At 51.1% G+C, this 15,262-nt stretch overlaps 1 pseudogene; it reads right to left on the reverse strand.

The window, feature by feature from the left end:
- Window positions 1-2,416, reverse strand: part of LOC133356313 (zinc finger protein DPF3-like) — a 95,888-nt pseudogene extending 93,472 nt beyond the window's left edge.
- Between the last annotated feature and the right edge of the window lie 12,846 nt (window positions 2,417-15,262).

Consider the following 15,262-nt stretch of genomic DNA (forward strand, 5'->3'; position numbering starts at 1 on the left):
CACACACACGCACAGACACACACAGACAAAGCTCCCCCGTGTAGCCTTCACAGACTGTCGGGGCAAGTGCTGTTAGCGAGCACCTATGAAGGCCGTACACAGATGCCGAGAGATACACAATGACACAGACACACATCGACAGACTCACACACAGTTAGACACACACACACACAGACACACACACAGACACACGAGGAGATCACGAGGAGACAGACGGCTTCGTGTACTCACGATTTCAGCGGGTTCTGTACAACAGTAGCCATGGCCACGAGTCCAAACGTGGAGTTGCGACTTGAATGTGTGTCAGTGTGTCTGTGTGTGTGTATGTGTGTCAGTGTGTATGTGTGTGTCTGTGTGTATGTGTCAGTGTGTGTGTGTGTCAGTGTGTGTGTCAGTGTGTATGTGTCAGTGTGTGTCTGTGTGTGTGTCAGTGTGTATGTGTGTGTCTGTGTGTATGTGTCAGTGTGTGTGTGTGTGTCAGTGTGTGTGTCAGTGTGTATGTGTCAGTGTGTGTCTGTGTGTGTGTCAGTGTGTATGTGTGTGTCTGTGTGTATGTGTCAGTGTGTGTGTGTGTGTCAGTGTGTGTGTCAGTGTGTATGTGTCAGTGTGTGTCTGTGTGTGTGTCAGTGTGTATGTGTGTGTGTCAGTGTGTGTCTGTGTGTGTGTCAGTGTGTGTGTGTCAGTGTGTGTGTCAGTGTGTGTGTCTGTGTCTGTGTGTCAGTGTGTGTGTCAGTGTGTGTGTCAGTGTGTATGTGTGTGTCAGTGTGTGTCTGTGTGTGTCAGTGTGTATGTGTGTGTGTCTGTGTGTCAGTGTGTATGTGTGTCAGTGTGTATGTGTGTCAGTGTGTATGTGTGTGTCTGTGTGTGTCAGTGTGTGTCAGTGTGTCAGTGTGTTGTCAGTGTGTGTGTGTGTCTGTGTGTGTCAGTGTGTATGTGTGTCTGTCTCTGTGTGTGTGTGTGGCTGTGTGTCTGTGTGTGTGTCTGTGTCTGTCTGTGTGTGTGTCTGTCTGTGTGTGTGTCTGTGTGTGTGTGTGTGTCTGTGTCTGTCTGTGTGTGTGTGTATGTGTGTCTGTCTGTGTCTGTGTCAGTGTGTCTGTCTGTCGGTCTGTCTGTCTGTCGGTCTGTGTCTGTCTTTCGGTCTGTGTCTGTCTTTCGGTCTCTGTGTGTGTGTGTGTGTCGGCCTATGTCTGTGTGTGTCTGTCTGTGTGTCTGTCTGTCTGTGTGTCTGTCTGTGTGTCTGTATGGAAAATGTCTTTATATAAGTGTATGTAAATACGTGTGTGTGTATGTGTCGTATGCGCACCTAGCCTGGCACAAGCGCCGTGGTTGAAGTCACCGCCACTTAGTAGCGAATGGAGGTTGTTGTTGTTGTGTGTGTGGGTGTCTGTATCTCTTATCTTCGTATCACACGATCCATGCGTGGCAATGTTGGTATGTACACAGTGTGTGTGTGTGAGTACAGTACGTCTGTGTGTGTGCCTGTATACGTGGTTCTGTCACTCTGTCCGTGTCTCTGTGTGCATGCGAGTTGTGTGTAACAATGTACACGTGTGTAGGCGTGAGTTGTCACTGTGTGTGTGTGTCTGTCTGTGTACGTGTCTGTGAGTTGTGTCTGTCAATGTGTGTGTCTCTGTATGTGAGCTGAATGTCTGCTACTGTTAATGTGTGTGTCTGTATGTATGTGAGTTGAATATCACTGTATATGTATGTATGTATATGTTCGTGTCTGTATATGTCTCTATGCGTGTATGTATATGTCTGTCTGTGTGTGTATGTATATGTGTATGTATATTCCTGTGTGTATGTGTCTGTATGTATGTCTATGCCTGTATGTATGCCTGTATGTATGTGTGTGTCTGTATGTGTCTTTATGTATGTCTTTGCCTGTATGTCTATGTCTGTATGTATGTGTCTGTATGTATGTGTATGTATGTCTGTATGTATGTGTCTGTATGTATGTTTCTGTATGTGGCTGTATGTATGTGTCTGTATGTCTATGTCTGTATGTATGTGTCTGTATGTCTATGTCTGTCTGTATGTACGTGTATGTATGTGTCTGTATGTCTATGTCTGTATGTATGTGTATGTTTGTATGTGTCTGTATATATGTGTCTGTATGTATGTGTCTGTATATGTATGTCTGTGTCTGTATGTCTATGTCTGTATGTATGTGTCTGTATGTCTGTGTCTGTATGTCTGTGTCTGTATGTATGTGTCTGTATGTATGTGTCTGTATGTCTATGTCTGTATGTATGTGTCTGTCTGTATGTATCTGTATGTCTATGTCTGTATGCCACCGCGCTGTAGCCTGGCTCTTGAATCCGCAGGAGGTGCCGGTGATGCTGCTGCTGCTGTGGTGGTGGTGGTGCTGTGGTGGTGGTGGTGCTGGTGCTGGTAGTGGTGGTGGTGAGAGGCGGAGAGGCAGAGAGAGGGGAGGGGGGAGAGGGGGAGGGGCGAGGGGGGAGAGGGGGAGGGGGGAGAGGGGAGAGGTCAGGCGAGGTAGGGAGGGACGGAGGGAGACTGAGCTGTGCTGCTGTCAGATGAGAGGTTTTACCTCCACGTCTGTACTCTACAGCAGCTGCTATCAGATGAGAGGTTTTACCTCCACGTCCGTACTCCAGTCTGTACTCTACAGCAGCTGCTGTCAGATGAGAGGTTTTACCTCCACGTCCGTACTCCAGTCTGTACTCTACAGCAGCTGCTGTCAGATGAGAGGTTTTACCTCCACGTCCGTACTCCAGTCTGTACTCTACAGTAGCTGCTGTCAGATGAGAGGTTTTACCTCCACGTCTGTACTCCAGTCTGTACTCTACAGCAGCTGCTGTCAGATGAGAGGTTTTACCTCCACGTCTGTACTCCAGTCTGTACTCTACAGCAGCTGATGTCAGATGAGAGGTTTTACCTCTACGTCTGTACTCTACAGCAGCTGCTGCTGTCAGATGAGAGGTTTCACCTCCACGTCTGTACTCTACAGCAGCTGCTGCTGTCAGATGAGAGGTTTTACCTCCACGTCTGTACTCCAGTCTGTACTCTACAGCAGCTGATGTCAGATGAGAGGTTTTACCTCTACGTCTGTACTCTACAGCAGCTGCTGTCAGATGAGAGGTTTCACCTCCACGTCTGTACTCTACAGCAGCTGCTGTCAGATGAGAGGTTTTACCTCCACGTCCGTACTCCAGTCTGTACTTTACAGCAGCTGCTGTCAGATGAGAGGTTTTATCTCCACGTCCGTACTCCAGTCTGTACTCTACAGTAGCTGCTGTCAGATGAGAGGTTTTACCTCCACGTCTGTACTCCAGTCTGTACTCTACAGCAGCTGCTGTCAGATGAGAGGTTTTACCTCCACGTCTGTACTCCAGTCTGTACTTTACAGCAGCTGCTGTCAGATGAGAGGTTTTACCTCCACGTCTGTACTCCAGTCTGTACTTTACAGCAGCTGCTGTCAGATGAGAGGTTTTACCTCCACGTCTGTACTCTACAGCAGCTGCTGCCAGATGAGAGGTTTTACCTCCACGTCTGTACTCTACAGTAGCTGCTGTCAGATGAGAGGTTTTACCTCCACGTCTGTACTCCAGTCTGTACTCTACAGCAGCTGCTGCCAGATGAGAGGTTTTACCTCCACGTCTGTACTCCAGTCTGTACTTTACAGCAGCTGCTGTCAGATGAGAGGTTTTACCTCCACGTCTGTACTCTACAGCAGCTGCTGCCAGATGAGAGGTTTTACCTCCACGTCTGTACTCTACAGTAGCTGCTGTCAGATGAGAGGTTTTACCTCCACGTCTGTACTCCAGTCTGTACTCTACAGCAGCTGCTGCTGTCAGATGAGAGGTTTTACCTCCACGTCTGTACTCTACAGCAGCTGCTGTCAGATGAGAGGTTTTACCTCCACGTCTGTACTCTACAGCAGCTGCTGCTGTCAGATGAGAGGTTTTACCTCCACGTCTGTACTCCAGTCTGTACTCTACAGCAGCTGCTGTCAGATGAGAGGTTTTACCTCCACGTCTGTACTCCAGTCTGTACTCTACAGCAGCTGCTGTCAGATGAGAGGTTTTACCTCCACGTCTGTACTCCAGTCTGTACTCTACAGCAGCTGCTGTCAGATGAGAGGTTTTACCTCCACGTCTGTACTCCAGTCTGTACTCTACAGCAGCTGCTGTCAGATGAGAGGTTTTACCTCCACGTCTGTACTCTACAGCAGCTGCTGTCAGATGAGAGGTTTTACCTCCACGTCTGTACTCCAGTCTGTACTTCTACAGTAGCTGCTGTCAGATGAGAGGTTTTACCTCCACGTCTGTACTCCAGTCTGTACTTCTACAGCTGCTGCTGTCAGATGAGAGGTTTTACCTCCACATCTGTACTCCAGTCTGTACTCTACAGCAGCTGCTGTCAGATGACAGGTTTTACCTCTACGTCTGTACTCTACAGCAGCTGCTGTCAGATGAGAGTTTTTACCTCCACGTCTGTACTCTACAGTAGCTGCTGTCAGATGAGAGGTTTTACCTCCACGTCTGTACTCCAGTCTGTACTCTACAGCAGCTGCTGCCAGATGAGAGGTTTTACCTCCACGTCTGTACTCCAGTCTGTACTTTGCAGCAGCTGCTGTCAGATGAGAGGTTTTACCTCCACGTCTGTACTCTACAGCAGCTGCTGCCAGATGAGAGGTTTTACCTCCACGTCTGTACTCTACAGTAGCTGCTGTCAGATGAGAGGTTTTACCTCCACGTCTGTACTCCAGTCTGTACTCTACAGCAGCTGCTGCCAGATGAGAGGTTTTACCTCCACGTCTGTACTCCAGTCTGTACTTTACAGCAGCTGCTGTCAGATGAGAGGTTTTACCTCCACGTCTGTACTCTACAGCAGCTGCTGCCAGATGAGAGGTTTTACCTCCACGTCTGTACTCTACAGTAGCTGCTGTCAGATGAGAGGTTTTACCTCCACGTCTGTACTCCAGTCTGTACTCTACAGCAGCTGCTGCTGTCAGATGAGAGGTTTTACCTCCACGTCTGTACTCTACAGCAGCTGCTGTCAGATGAGAGGTTTTACCTCCACGTCTGTACTCTACAGCAGCTGCTGCTGTCAGATGAGAGGTTTTACCTCCACGTCTGTACTCCAGTCTGTACTCTACAGCAGCTGCTGTCAGATGAGAGGTTTTACCTCCACGTCTGTACTCCAGTCTGTACTCTACAGCAGCTGCTGTCAGATGAGAGGTTTTACCTCCACGTCTGTACTCTACAGCAGCTGCTGCCAGATGAGAGGTTTTACCTCCACGTCTGTACTCCAGTCTGTACTTCTACAGTAGCTGCTGTCAGATGAGAGGTTTTACCTCCACGTCTGTACTCTACAGCAGCTGCTGCCAGATGAGAGGTTTTACCTCCACGTCTGTACTCTACAGTAGCTGCTGTCAGATGAGAGGTTTTACCTCCACGTCTGTACTCCAGTCTGTACTCTACAGCAGCTGCTGCCAGATGAGAGGTTTTACCTCCACGTCTGTACTCCAGTCTGTACTTTACAGCAGCTGCTGTCAGATGAGAGGTTTTACCTCCACGTCTGTACTCTACAGCAGCTGCTGCCAGATGAGAGGTTTTACCTCCACGTCTGTACTCTACAGTAGCTGCTGTCAGATGAGAGGTTTTACCTCCACGTCTGTACTCCAGTCTGTACTCTACAGCAGCTGCTGCTGTCAGATGAGAGGTTTTACCTCCACGTCTGTACTCTACAGCAGCTGCTGTCAGATGAGAGGTTTTACCTCCACGTCTGTACTCTACAGCAGCTGCTGCTGTCAGATGAGAGGTTTTACCTCCACGTCTGTACTCCAGTCTGTACTCTACAGCAGCTGCTGTCAGATGAGAGGTTTTACCTCCACGTCTGTACTCCAGTCTGTACTCTACAGCAGCTGCTGTCAGATGAGAGGTTTTACCTCCACGTCTGTACTCTACAGCAGCTGCTGCTGTCAGATGAGAGGTTTTACCTCCACGTCTGTACTCCAGTCTGTACTTCTACAGTAGCTGCTGTCAGATGAGAGGTTTTACCTCCACGTCTGTACTCCAGTCTGTACTTCTACAGCTGCTGCTGTCAGATGAGAGGTTTTACCTCTACATCTGTACTCCAGTCTGTACTCTACAGCAGCTGCTGTCAGATGACAGGTTTTACCTCTACGTCTGTACTCTACAGCAGCTGCTGTCAGATGAGAGGTTTTACCTCCACGTCTGTACTCTACAGTAGCTGCTGTCAGATGAGAGGTTTTACCTCCACGTCTGTACTCCAGTCTGTACTCTACAGCAGCTGCTGCCAGATGAGAGGTTTTACCTCTACGTCTGTACTCCAGTCTGTACTTTACAGCAGCTGCTGTCAGATGAGAGGTTTTACCTCCACGTCTGTACTCTACAGCAGCTGCTGCCAGATGAGAGGTTTTACCTCCACGTCTGTACTCTACAGTAGCTGCTGTCAGATGAGAGGTTTTACCTCCACGTCTGTACTCCAGTCTGTACTCTACAGCAGCTGCTGTCAGATGAGAGGTTTTACCTCCACGTCTGTACTCTACAGCAGCTGCTGTCAGATGAGAGGTTTTACCTCCACGTCTGTACTCTACAGCAGCTGCTGCTGTCAGATGAGAGGTTTTACCTCCACGTCTGTACTCCAGTCTGTACTCTACAGCAGCTGCTGTCAGATGAGAGGTTTTACCTCCACGTCTGTACTCCAGTCTGTACTCTACAGCAGCTGCTGTCAGATGAGAGGTTTTACCTCCACGTCTGTACTCTACAGCAGCTGCTGCTGTCAGATGAGAGGTTTTACCTCCACGTCTGTACTCCAGTCTGTACTTCTACAGTAGCTGCTGTCATATGAGAGGTTTTACCTCCACGTCTGTACTCCAGTCTGTACTTCTACAGCTGCTGCTGTCAGATGAGAGGTTTTACCTCCACATCTGTACTCCAGTCTGTACTCTACAGCAGCTGCTGTCAGATGACAGGTTTTACCTCTACGTCTGTACTCTACAGCAGCTGCTGTCAGATGAGAGGTTTTACCTCCACGTCTGTACTCTACAGCAGCTGCTGTCAGATGAGAGGTTTTACCTCCACGTCTGTACTCCAGTCTGTACTTCTACAGCAGCTGCTGTCAGATGAGAGGTTTTACCTCCATGTTTGTACTTTATAGCAGCTGCTGTCAGATGAGAGGTTTTACCTCCACGTCTGTACTCCAGTCTGTACTTCTACAGCAGCTGCTGTCAGATGAGAGGTTTTACCTCCACGTCTGTACTACAGCCTGTACTCGACAGCAGCTGATGTCAGATGAGAGGTTTTACCTCCACGTCTGTACTCCAGTCTGTACTCTACAGCAGCTGCTGTCAGATGAGAGGTTTTACCTCCACGTCTGTACTCTACAGCAGCTGCTGTCAGATGAGAGGTTTTACCTCCACGTCTGTACTCCAGCCTGTACTGGAGTACAGATGTGAACCATAAGCCTCAGTTTAAAACGTAGGCTTCCGCGACCAATATTTTACGCGCACAATATTTTTAATAAAAAAAGGTTTTTGGGTTAGATCGCGGAAGTATAAACGTGTCGTAACCCTCCACCACCCGACACAGCCAATTAGTGAGGGACTTGTCACGTTAATAAAACCCACCGGTGTGTTGGAGAGCAAATCCACAACATTTACAATTTGAGTAGGACGACGTTTCGCCGGTAATCACATCCAGATGGTAAAGTCTGCCGGTGGAGCGAGCGTCCAGAGTCAACGAGAATGATCGAGAAGGGGGGCGTGGCCTCGTGTCGGTATAAAAGGGAGATGCGTGGGAGAGACTCGGGGCTGTCGCAGTGGGGGTCTCCGCCTGACCTCAAGTGAACGTCGTGTCTTCAGCAAAGTGCCATCTCAAGACAGAAGCGTGTCAAGTTGTCATGGCAACAGGGCCGGGATAGTTTCACGGACCCGGCGCAAGCCGCGTCACTTTCATGAGAGATCACAGATGTCCCACAAAGTGTCGCGTGAAATGTGTCACTCCGCTGCTGGATGAAGGCCGCCGCGCCGCTTGCGGTGCGCGCCAGAGGTCGCAAACGGGTTTTGATTCCTTACCCGTACCCGGCCGCACCAGGGTCGCAAACGGGTACCCGTACCCGGCCGTACCCGTACCCTACCCATACCCGACCGGGTACGGGTAGGGTACGGGTATCGGGTACCCGATTGCGACCTCTGGGATGAAGCCATGTTGCAGGCGCGGGTGGGTTGATTCTAGGAACTTGAATTGTGAGAAGAGACAAGACGTTGGGAAATGAGTGACAAACGGTGACTCACCAGTGACTCACGGTCTACCCGTACCTGTACCCGGCCGCACCAGGGTCGCAAACAGGTCCCCGTACCCGGCCGGGTACGGGTAGCCAGGTATCGGGTAGGGTACGGGTACCCGTTTGCGACCCTGGTGCGGCCGGGTACGGGTATCGGGTAGGGTACGGGTATCGGGTACCCGGTTGCGACCTCTGGTGCGCGCACAAGTGGGAGCATAGCGGTAGAGTACAACGGTGGCGGATTTTGTTGTTGCTGTGCCATGGTATGTACGGTGAACTTCTTTCGCGCCGTACGTAGCTCATCGGAGGTGCAGGGGAAGGACACCAACACCACTACCACCGCCATTCACCACCAAGTGACGGAGACGTTACTACGGCGCCTGTGCCAGGCTAGGTGCACTTTGAGGCTACCACGTGAAGTGTCGAAGGCTCTCTGACAGCAGGTCACGGGACAGACCCAGCAGGTGCCATGGGTTGGCTGACTGAGATGATCGGTAGATACACCACCAGCTGTACCCCCTACTGAGCCAACTTTCTGCATTTTAGCCACCCGGCGCTCTGCTCGTTGTTGTGAGCGTCGCTCCTCCGCCCTCCGTTGTTGCTGGAGGGCGATCGCCTCTAACTGCCCAGCAGCAGCAGCAGCGTCCTTCACGAGCCTCCCCGTCCACAAACAAACTAAAACACACAGACACACACACAGACACACACACACAGAGACACACACACACAGACTGCTGCCCACCATCCAGCCCCAACAGTAGCCTGCAGGACCCTGCACGTGCGTGGTGATGGTCATGAGCCGTGGGCTCACCCCGAGTGCCCTGTTGGTCTGCTGTGCCAGTGGGGAGCGTCTGTGCCGTCTGGTGGGCACCGTGAAATCTGTGGCTCTTGAGAGGTCAAACAAAATAAACCTCTGATCTGGCAACGCCGTTCGGGCGATGCCCACACGCGGCTCTGCAATCCCCACGCGGGGTCACGCGGGGTCACGCGGGGTCACGTGGGGTCACGCGTATGGGTGGGGCGGCCTCACCTGGAATTTATTGGCTGATGCACCCAGAAGCCCTCCCCCCCCTGCCTGCCTCTACTACAGCCTCCCTCTCTACTACAGCCTCCCTCTCTCTACTACAGCCTCCCTCTCTCTACTACAGCCTCCCTCTCTACTACAGCCTCCCTCTCTACTACAGCCTCCCTCTCTCTACTACAGCCTCCCTCTCTACTACAGCCTCCCTCTCTACTACAGCATCCCTCCTACACCCCCTCTACTACAGCCTGCCTCTCTCTCTACAGCCTCCCTCCTACACCCCCCCCACTACAGCCTGCCTCTACTATAGCCTCCCCCCCTACTACAGCCTCCCTCTTACCCCCCCCCTACTACAGCCTCCCCTCCTGCCCCTACGACAGCCACGCTCCCTTCTCTCTCCAGGCGCCCTCCCCTCCTGCACATCCAACTCCAGACGCAACAGCCCGCAGCGTCACGCAGACAGCGTCACGCAGACAGCGTCACGCAGACAGCGTCACGCAGACAGCCTACAGCGTCACGCAGACAGCGTCACGCAGACAGCCCAGAGCGTCACGCAGACAGCGTCACGCAGACAGCCTACAGCGTCACGCAGACAGCGTCACGCAGACAGCGCGCGCGCACGTGCCGATGCTTACGCACATTTGAGGCTGAGTCGACCTAGGGGAGGCCCAGAGCGCGCTTCACGTGTGCGACGGTGATATTGGTGGTGGTTGGTGACTTCTGCTGGGGGAGCGGTGGCGCAGCGGTTAGCGCCACACTGCGCTACAAACCCCGGTGAGCCGAGTTCGATTACCGCTCACGGTCAACACCGGTGACGATTATCTGAGCCGGGCCCGGGCCTCCCCTAGGTCGACTCAGCGTCAAACGAGTACCTGGCGCGGAGAAAATTCCACGCGACCACGGGGAGAGAGAGAGAAAGACGCAAACTCTAAATATACAGCAGCAGGCGTCAGGGTCGTGAACGAACCCACGACCTCCTGTACACCAGGCGAGGTAGTTAACATCTCCTAGCCACCGTGATGATGATGATGAGAGAGAGAGAGACACGCAAACTCCAAATATACAGCAGCAGGCATCGTCAGGGTCGGGATCGAACCCACGACCTCCTGTAGACCAGGCGAGGTAGTTAACATCTCCTAGCCACCGTGATGATGATGATGATGAGAGAGAGAGACACGCAAACTCCAAATATACAGCAGCAGGCGTCAGGGTCGTGAACGAACCCACCACCTCCTGTACACCAGGCGAGGTAGTTAACATCTCCTAGCCACCGTGATGATGATGATGAGAGAGAGAGAAACACGCAAACTCCAAATATACAGCAGCAGGCATCGTCAGGGTCGGGATCGAACCCACGACCTCCTGTAGACCAGGCGAGGTAGTTAACATCTCCTAGCCACCGTGATGATGATGATGATGAGAGAGAGACACGCAAACTCCAAATATACAGCAGCAGGCGTCAGGGTCGTGAACGAACCCACCACCTCCTGTACACCAGGCGAGGTAGTTAACATCTCCTAGCCACCGTGATGATGATGATGAGAGAGAGAGAGACACGCAAACTCCAAATATACAGCAGCAGGCATCGTCAGAGTCGGGATCGAACCCACGACCTCCTGTAGACCAGGCGAGGTAGTTAACATCTCCTAGCCACCGTGATGATGATGATGATGAGAAAGAGAGACACGCAAACTCTAAATATACAGCAGCAGGCGTCAGAGTCGGGATCGAACCCACGACCTCCTACATACCAGGCGAGGTAGTTAACATCTCCTAGCCACCGTGGCGCCCTGTTTAGTTTGGGGGAGGGGATGGGGGAGTGAACCCTCACCCCATCCAACCATTGCCCCCCACTTCCTACCCCCCTCCCCCCACCACATCTGTACATGACCCCCCCCCTCGCCCCCCCACCCCCACCACTGGATGCCCCACAAATTGGGAGCACAATTAGAGGGTCACGTGGCCCCAGGGCCCGGGCTGACACTGCGCTTTACCCGTGAGCCACCGCGACCGACTCACTCCTCTCGTCCCTTCTCTCTCTCTCTCTGACCCCGTGACCTCCCGCAGGGTCCAAGCGTCCCCCCCCACCCCCCCCACTAATCGCCTCCACCTTCGGGCGAAACAACAACAACAAAAATCAAAAATCGATAATAAAGTTTTTGTTGTATTTTTGTGGTCGCGTATATAAATATAAATGCGTCGTTAAATCCGCCACCACACGACGCAGCCAATTAGCGAAGTTGTGTCACGTGATTTTTATTTTATTATTTCTTATTTTTTATCAATTTTAATTTCATTTTTTTAATTAATTTCATTTTTTCACCTACGTGACTTTACCGAAAGAACTAAGCGTATGAATCCTTGCAGTCACGAAAGCTTTAAATCTAGAATTGTGTCCCGTAAACAGAACGTGCCAATTAGTTGCTAGTTCAACACTAACAAGATGTGGAATTTCGTGACGTTTCGCTGCCGATTACAATAAACAGCTTCACCCATTCAAGATTTGAAGCTTTCGTGACTGCAAGGATTCATACTCTTAGGTTTTTTTCGGTAAAGTCACGTAGTTAAAAAATATATATAAAAATAGAAATAATAATAGAAATTAAATGATAAATGTTATTTTTATAAATAAATAATAAACGCTTGCTCTACAAATAAGAGCAATAATATAAATAAAATGATAAGTATTTTATTTCTATTATTTCACGTATTTTTATTATTATTTTTATTATATATTTTTAGCTTCACCCATCTTTAAAATATTTTTATTCTGGAAAACATTGGTCACGGAAGCCTTCACGTGGCAAAAACAATTTTTCAAAAGTAAAATCTGGATTTTGGGTTTCGGACAAACCAGGCGCGTAAACAGTAATCGATTCATATTGATTCTCACGCGCATTGCAACGTGCGCGTAATCACTTGGGTAAGAATCATTTCCTGTGCTCTACTATTCATGTAACTTACGTGCAATTGATATGCTGCCAGTGCCGAATTATCCATGTCGCAAAAGTAGCTACAAATGTAGCTACGGGCTCCGCACTTTCAAGGGGCCCGCGATAAATGCTTTCAAGCTAATCAATTCCAGTTCAGTGATTCTGCACTTGCTCTATTACTATAGTACTATACCGCCTTCGACTTTTACGAACGACTGGGTGTTTTAGGTTAGCGATTTGTCGTATTGTCTGGCTGTATAGCAAATGAAAAATATACAATTATTTTACTATGCAAATTATAAACATGTGTTTTCATATTTACGTGGTTTTTATTTATTTAGGACCCATTTATAGCACATGCTACAGGCCCCGCACTAGCTTAGTCCAGCACTGTACGTTGCCACTACAGGGGTGTAGATGGTTAAGCAGATTGGCCATACAACGCAAATAATGGGCCATATAGTAAACCCATAGTAGACGCATAGAGATACATAGAGATTCATATATACAGAGAGACCCACAGTGATACATTATCGAGAACCCACAATAAGTGCTATTGTGGCCATGCAAAATCCAAACTGTGGGCCACACAATAAACCCATCGAGACTCACAGAGATTGATAGATACCCATCGATAGCCCATAGAGATACATAGAGACCCATAGAGATACATAGAGACTCATAGACACAGAGAGGCCCATAGAGATACATAGAGACTCATAGACACAGAGATAGCCCATAGAGATACATAGAGACCCATAATAGACACACATAGACACACAGAGATAGATTACAGACACGACATGGCCCATAGCGATACATAGAGACCCACAATGGACACATAGATACCCATAGAGATACATAGAGACTAATATACACAGAGACCCATAGAGATACATAGAGACGCATATGTACAGAGAGACCCATAGAGATACATAGAGACTCATATATACAGAGAGACCCATAGAGATACATAGAGACCCACAATGGATACAGAGAGACACATATAGATACATTATGGACTTCAGAGTAAACCCACTGCGGTCTGCGATCCATGAGCAGGAGGAGGAATGGATAGGGGCGAGATCGGCTGCCCACTAAAGCTGTGGACACGCGGGCGGCGTGGTGATGGTGGTGTGTGTGGTGTGTGTGGTGTGTGTGGGGGTGTGTGTGTGTGGTGTGTGTGTGGGAGGGAGGAGGGTGGTGAAGGTGGTGAGGGTGGTGTGTGTGTGTGTGTGGGAGGGTGGTGAGGGTGGTGAGAGTGTGTGTGGGAGGGTGGTGAGGGTGGTGAGGGTGGTGTGTGGAACGGTGGTGAGGGTGGTGAGAGTGTGTGTGGGAGGGTGGTGAGGGTGGTGTGTGGGAGGGTGGTGAGGGTGGTGAGGATGGTGAGGGTGGTGAGAGTGTGTGTGGGAGGGTGGTGAGGGTGGTGAGGGTGGTGTGTGGGAGGGTGGGGAGGGTGGTGAGGGTGGTGAGAGTGTGTGTGGGAGGGTGGTGAGGGTGGTGTGTGTGTGTGTGTTTGGGAGGGTGGTGAGGGTGATGTGTGTGTGCGTGGGAGGGTGGTGAGGGTGGGGAGGGTGGTGTGTGTGTGTTTGGGAGGGTGGTGAGGGTGGTGTGTGTGCGTGGGAGGGTGGTGAGGGTGGTGTGTGTGTGTTTGGGAGGGTGGTGAGGGTGGTGAGGGTGGTGAGGGTGGTGTGTGTGTGTGTGTGTGGGAGGGTGGTGAGGGTGGTGAGGGTGGTGTGTGTGTGTGTGTGGGATGGTGGTGAGGGTGGTGTGTGTGTGTTTGGGAGGGTGGTGAGGGTGGTGAGGGTGGTGTGTGTGTGGGAGGGTGGTGAGGGTGGTGTGTGTGTGTGTGGGATGGTGGTGAGGGTGGTGTGTGTGTGTTTGGGAGGGTGGTGAGGGTGGTGTGTGTGTGTGTGTGAGAGGGTGGTGAGGGTGGTGTGTGTGTGGGAGGGTGGGGAGGGTAGTGAGGGTGGTGAGGGTGGTGTGTGTGTGTGAGGGTGGTGTGTGTGTGTGTGTGAGGGTGGTGTTTGTGTGTGTGTGTGTGAGGGTGGTGTGTGTGTGTGTGTGAGAGTGGTGTGTGTGTGTGTGTGGGGGAGGGTGGTGTGTGTGTGTGTGTGAGGGTGGTGTTTGTGTGTGTGTGTGTGTGAGGGTGGTGTGTGTGTGTGTGAGAGTGGTGTGTGTGTGTGTGGGGGGGAGGGTGGTGTGTGTGTGTGTGAGGGTGGTGTTTGTGTGTGTGTGGGAGGGTGGTGTGTGTGTGGGAGGGAGGAGGGTGGTGTGTGTGTGTGTGAGGGTGGTGTGTGTGTGTGTGTGTGAGGGTGGTGTGTGTCTGTGTGTGTGTGTGGGAGGGTGGTGTGTGTGTGTGTGTGAGGGTGGTGTGTGTGTGTGTGTGGGAGGGAGGAGGGTGGTGTGTGTGTGTGTGAGGGTGGTGTGTGTGTGTGAGGGTGGTGTGTGTCTGTGTGTGTGAGGGTGGTGTGTGTGTGTGTGTGAGAGTGGTGTGTGTGTGTGTGTGGGAGGGTGGTGTGTGTGTGTGTGTGTGAGGGTGGGGTGTGTGTGTGGGAGGGTGGTGTGTGTGTGTGTGGGAGGGTGGTGTGTGTGTGTGTGAGGATGGTGTGTGTGTGAGGGTGGTGTGTGTGTGTGTGAGGGTGGTGTGTGTCTGTGTGTGTGAGGGTGGTGTGTGTGTGTGTGTGAGAGTGGTGTGTGTGTGTGAGGGTGGTGTGTGTGTGGGAGGGTGGTGTGTGTGTGTGTGAGGGTGGTGTGTGTGTGTGAGGGTGGTGTGTGTGTGTGTGAGGGTGGTGTGTGTGTGTGAGGGTGGTGTGTGTGTGTGGAGGGTGGTGTGTGTGTGTGAGGGTGGTGTGTGTGGGAGGGAGGGAGGGTGGTGTGTGTGTGTGAGGGTGGTGTGTGTGTGTGTGAGGGTGGTGTGTGTGTGTGTGGTGTGTGTGGACACACGGGCGGCGTGAGCGAAGTGGTCACGCGCAGCGAGCGATAAAAACGAAACGGATTTCACTTTTTGGTTGTCAACATTTTTGTGATA

Source organism: Lethenteron reissneri, chromosome 53 (genome assembly GCF_015708825.2).
Source record: "Lethenteron reissneri isolate LAM-NWPU_2019-01 chromosome 53, ASM1570882v1, whole genome shotgun sequence".
Classification (NCBI taxonomy): domain Eukaryota; kingdom Metazoa; phylum Chordata; class Hyperoartia; order Petromyzontiformes; family Petromyzontidae; genus Lethenteron; species Lethenteron reissneri.